Source organism: Oncorhynchus kisutch, linkage group LG23, assembly GCF_002021735.2.
Source record: "Oncorhynchus kisutch isolate 150728-3 linkage group LG23, Okis_V2, whole genome shotgun sequence".
Taxonomy (NCBI): Eukaryota; Metazoa; Chordata; class Actinopteri; order Salmoniformes; family Salmonidae; genus Oncorhynchus; species Oncorhynchus kisutch.
Genome location: NC_034196.2, coordinates 6,125,727 through 6,131,784, shown reverse-complemented (window position 1 = coordinate 6,131,784; position 6,058 = coordinate 6,125,727). Strand labels below are relative to the sequence as shown.

The window sequence follows — 6,058 nt, the reverse complement described above, 5'->3', positions numbered from 1 at the left end:
TTAATGTTTGGAGTAAGGTTAAGGGGAAGGGTTAGCTAACATGCAAAGTAGTTGAAAGTTGGCAAAATGCTAAAGTTGTCTGTGGTTAGATTCAAACATGCAACCTTTGGGGAGCTAGATGTTTGCGTTATACACCCACCCAACCAACCACCCTACTTTTAGTTTGTTGCTTTATGTAAACTTCTGTCTTATGTGCAACTATACCAAATGTAACATTTAAAAAATAATTTGAGTTTCCCGGATATATGTTTACTATGTTATGTCTAAGTCTGAGACCTGTCGTGGAATTATTTTAATCAAAAGGAGAGACTTAAATTTCAAAACAACTTTATTATTTATTTCCTGCAGTAAATGGAGCTTGTCAACGAGCCCCCCCCCCCCCCCCCCCCCCTGTAGGTAATTCGTTGAGAGCCCAACATGCGGATTTGAGCGTTTTATAGCGAAGTTCATGACAAACAGCAGATGTATGGAATGTGTCACAAGGTTAGGATTCATATGAAAGATACTAATAATTCTCCGCAGACCGTATCGGCTTTAAAAACTTATCATGTAGAGACCAGGTTCTGGCTTTCTCCCCTTGGTACCCAGTACAGAAACATGAACTCATGCTATGGAATGCGGTCTTGTTAGGCTTTTCACCCAAAGACCATGTAAATATTCTGTCTGTGTTAAATCTCCCAGAGGCCCACTTTCAGTCCAAACACAGATGAGTGTTCTTTAAAAAAAAAAAATATTCTGTTGCATAAAACAAGCATTTGATGCAGTAAGAGTATTCTAACTCTTAATTCCTGTTCTGACAGACCATCCTGGTTGACTTTAATCTTACCATGTACATTTAAAAAAAGATATGCTTTTGTTCAAAGTAATTAACATCTTTATTTATGTTGCTTTCATTTCGTGTGAGTGGAAAGGTTTTGGTATTTCCCCACATTTCAGAGTGTGCAGTAACAATTTCTAGTCAGGTTTTGGTTATTCTAATAGAAAGTGTTTGGGAGCTCTTACATCTCTGACAAACCCAGACATAATTTTAGATGGAAACTATTAGGAGATTAAAAATGATTACCAGAAACAAAACACAGCAGTTGTATGCACTCAAGTTAAGCTTTATTTATTACGTAGTAGTGGGTATACATTTATGTAAACAGCTTTAGTTATCTTACATAAAATGGGTGAGTCACAAGGTTTGAATTAAAATAAAGGGAATGTTTTTGTTTGAGGAGTTAACCATACAGTAGCAGGGCATGAGAAGGGTGCTCCAATGTTCGAGAGAGGTTGACAGGGTCAGGCAGGAATGGGAGCGACCGATGACGAGGGCTGGTCAGGGGAGCGGAGCGGAAGCTGTGGTGGGTAGGATTTGGGGAGAAGGTAGGGTGCTGAGGGTCTGAGTGTTGAAAGGGTTGGACAGGAAGAGCTGGGGTAGTGGAGGGATAAGTTGACGGACAATTAAGTCTGGGAGGGCTGACGGGTGGGAGATACGGTAGGGTGCTCAGGCAGACATTCTGGCAGCTGTGTGGGTCTCCACACTGAGGTGGTCCTCTCTCTGACCGCTCCTGCATGGAGAAGTAGGTTTAATATGGAGGATTGAATCAGGGTACATAGCCTGAGTGGTAAACAGTGTACGTAGGCTGAGTGGTACACAGCACAATTGAAAGTGACTGTGGAAATTATAAATAAGGTGGGTACCTTTTTTTATTTGAAGTTCTCTGTCTCGAATGATATTTGGACACCTACAAATATAATAAATGTTTCAGTTATGCAGTATTGAAAGTGTGAAGAGTGCTTTAGTGTTGCAAGTAAATATTCAAATCATTTTCTGATGTCAACACATTTTCCTTTAAGCCTTAGCATCACAATGAGCCATAAAGCCATCCAGTCAGTCACACAACTTTCACTGTAACTCTTTCTCTACATCAAAGCACCACTTAGACTTTGAGGACACTACAGTTACCCAGCCATCGGTGATCAACCCACCTTAAACTTCTGGCTCTTTCCTTGCCGAGATCCCCAGTCTGCTCTCTTCTCCCTCCAGCAGCTTCCTGTAGACGGCTATCTCAGCATCCAGCTTCAGCTTGATATGCAGCAGCTCCTGGTAGTCAGCCAGGTACTTGCCCATCTCCAGCTTGGTCTCGCAGAGTTGGTTTTCCAGCTGGGCAATGATGCCCTCCAGGCCTCCGACCTTATCCATGTGGGTCATCTCCATGTCCTCCAGCTGCTGCTCCAGGGCCATGTTGCGTGCCCTCAGCCCATCAATCTGGTTCTGGAGGTCTGTCACCTGGTTGTGGAAAGTGGTGATCTCTTCTTTAATTGACTTCATCTGCTCTTCTTTCTTGCCGGCAACCTCTTTGAGGGTTTCGAACTTGCCCTTGTACCACTTCTCGGCTTCCTGTACGTTTTTGGCCGCCACAGCCTCGATCTCGGCACGCATGTTGCGCAGATATGCGGCCAGGTCTGGGCGGTCACCGTCAATTTCCGCAGTCACCTTGGAGTCCTCGATCTGCTTCATGAGGTCGGCGACTTCCTCGTCGTGAAGCTTCTTGAGGAACTCGATCTCGGCCACCAGCTGTTCGACACGCTTTTCAAGCTCCGCCTTCTGCAGGGTGGCATTGTCTACGTCTTGACGGAACTCCCTCAGGATCATCTCTGCCTCCTCTGGAGATGGATAAATGGGGGAGGTGAGTAGATGTTTTAAAACATTACAACAACAATGATATTATAGTATTGCGATCAGGTTCACTTGGTGTATGTAGACAAAACATTGGCTGATCATACATCCCTACGAGTACAAGCAATCTCAATCAACCAATGGTATGTCTAGAAACATTGTGTCGTCAAATTTGGCGTTTTGATTATTCAAGGAATAAAATTATAGCTAGAAATCCTGCGTTCTTCATGGAAATTTGGTTTATATCATCATACAATAATGTCAATATGGAAGACGATCGAGATCAGTAGATCTCCCCAGCCAGTGATCAGTGTGGGACTGGTATCATACCTTTCAGTGCCAGCTCCTCTTCCAGTTTCAGCCTCCACACCTCCACCTCCTCCTCAATGTATCCCCTCTCGATATCAGCAGCTCCCTTCTCATTGGTCAAAGCTTCAATCAGCTCCCTCATCTCCTTGAACTTGAGTTCATACTCTTCTCCGATGCCGGTGGGGCCTCCCTTGAAGCGGCCCTGTAGGGCGGCGAGCTCTGCAGTCAGCTGGGCGTTCCTCTGTTCAAGGGCCTGAACCTTCTCGATGTAGCCGGCGAACCTCACGTTCAGCTCCTGCATCTCCTCCTTCTCGTTGGCATGCTGCTGGTGTATCTCTGTGCCGATTTCCACGGCGGATGACAAATTGCCGCCCTGGTACCCGGACCGTCCACTGTTGTTGTACGAGGAACCGCGACACCGGGAGGGAGAGGGGCTCTGGACCCGCATACTGCTACGAGAGCCGCTCACCTGCAGTGACTGGGATTTCTGGGAATAGGAAGCTCCTCTCATGTTTGCTTCTCAGTGTGTTACAAAATGTGTTCTAGAATCAGATTTTGTTTCTTGAGTATAGTTCCAGTTCCACCAAAAGGATTTGAAGGCCTCTTGTGTTCTCTTTCTTTGCTGGCTGGCCCACCTTATTACTGTACTGACAGTCTCTCAGATCGACCCGTGTCTTTTATAGGGTCACAAAGAATGTCTCGGACTCCCTTGAAACTCTTGCAGGGTTTTGACATGTTTTAAATGTGGATCATCACTCTCTTCCAAAGACCTGCAGCACAACAGTCTTCATTAGCTAGCTAGCATTGCGTTGTTAGTAGCGGTGACGGGTGGAGTTTGTGCGGCTCACGCCTCCGTGTGAAATAGTGATATGAGGATGTATGCCCGCTATTTTTCACTCTTACTTAGGGCACCACTAGGGACTCGGGAGGGTATGGACGCCATCTAGCACATTGGGAAACACTGACGAAGTGACTGTGCTTTGGCAACAGATTTTCCTGTAAGACTTTCCGACATAGCTTCACGGTAGCCTCCCTCATACAATCAAGATGTCAGACACCATTGCAGTGGAGACATTCTTTGAACAATTAACCCTCTCCAAGTATAACAAGAGTCTTCCTAATGCTGGGAACGGTGTTAAGGAGAGCATTAGGGTAATGCTTCATTTGAGTCTCCATGTAGTCTCAGGATAATGTGTTATGACAAATAGGGTTATAATGATAGTAAATCTATTCCTTGATATTTTAGATTCAGTTGCCTCTGTGCACATTAAGAAAAACTTATATTAGAACTATGGACAACCACTATTTGTCAGTAAAGTGGTCTAAAGCACATGCAACTGAGCACTATTGAAATGTTTGGAGATGTTTAAAAGTCGTAATCTGAACTGTCAAAAATAGAAATCTGCATTTCATGAGACAATTTGGTTTCTTTAGTTTTTACAGTTCGCTCGCACACTCAAATCACATTGCAATCCCTTTTACAACCCCTCCTGTCATGCCATTTTCACTCATCTCTTCATTCATGGACATGAGATTACTTTAGTTGGCCAAATGGTGAAGTAATACTCTTGTATTAGCTAACATTAGCTACATAGCTAGATGTGTGCTGTGTCTGTGGGTGTTATCTGTGTCTGTGATTCCTCCGGCCCAAGATGTCAGTCCCCTGTGAGGGCTCTACAGTCATGGATATAAGATGACATGTCTTCACCAAATTAGGAATTAATACATTGATATACCACATGTTTTGTAGTGAGTCAGGATTAGCTTGCTGCTGGCATTAGTGTGATGTGGGTGTATCTGTATGCTGCCTCCATGCCTATAGCCCCATACTCATTCCATTGTGAAGGCCTCAATCTTTGGTCTTCTCTTGACCAGAGAGAGGGTGAATAAATACCGCATGTTCAGTAGATAGCCAATCATCACTGCTATCTAGCTTTGTGTGGGTGTATCTATTTGTACTCCTCCGGCCCAGGTCAGACTCATTCCCCTGCTAAGGCCTCTACATTCATGGATATAAGATTTAAGTAATGCCTTAATGTACCACATATTTAATAGGGATTCATGATTAGCTAGCTGCTAACATTGGTGTGCTGTGTGTGTGGGTCTATCTCTGTACAATATCTGTTTTAATGCCTCCAGCCCCAGTCAGCCTCGTTCCCCTGTGTGGGCATTGGCGTTGAGCAGGTTCAATCTCTAGGGTGCTTGTTAATTGGCTTGGGCCTCTGCTGTGACACGAGTCATGGAGACATTTTTAGTAATTTAGCAGACACTCTTATCCAGAGCGACTTACAGTAGTGAGTGCAAACACTTTCATACTATTCCCTATGTGGTGTGCACTACTACATACTATTCAATATGTAGTACACTACTTTTGACCAGAGACCCATGGGTTTCCCATTGCGGGCCCTGGACAAAAGTGCACTATAAAGAGAATAGAGTGCCATTTGGGATGCAGACGACTGACTCCTCCCCGCCGAAAGTCTATATGGGAGTGGCACTAGGATGTCCAGCAACAGTGTTCACTTTTTGGTTTCTCTAGAGTATACTGCATGGAGTCCAGGGTCATGATGAAGTAGGGAGGAGGAGAACATTTTTAAAAAAACAAAATGAGCATAAACGGCATGCGGAGTGATGAGTTCAGGTAATACCACCTTGCGGTTACTGATACATTGTGTGCCTACTTAACGCATTGCAGATTTACAATAAGTCACGGAAGTTTGTGGTCTAACCTCCACTGGAAACTGATAATTGTCTGACTGTGTTTTCTGTGACTTTAGAGGGTGTTTTTTTAGAGGTGGTTGAAGTGCTCTGTTTCCCTTTTGACTCCAGGTTTAAGTGACAGTGGCAGAAGGGTGTGGAAAAAAACATTTGTCTCTAGATATGGCAATCTGTGTCAATATGATAATATGCAGTGACAACAGTGCATTGCTATCTGTGGTCACAATAAGACTGACATTTTAGGGAAACTACTTTGACCTAGTAATGATTTTTATATATTTGTCAATAAAAAAACTATGTGGACAAGCAAGTCATGTTCATTTTTCTTTGTGTGAGTTTCTCCTAGATAAAAAAATCTAGAAAAAGCAT

General features: G+C 43.9%; 1 pseudogene; it reads right to left on the bottom strand.

The window, feature by feature from the left end:
- Window positions 1-1,972: 1,972 nt before the first annotated feature.
- On the bottom strand, window positions 1,973-3,914 carry LOC109877829 (vimentin pseudogene; annotated as a pseudogene).
- Window positions 3,915-6,058: the final 2,144 nt, after the last annotated feature.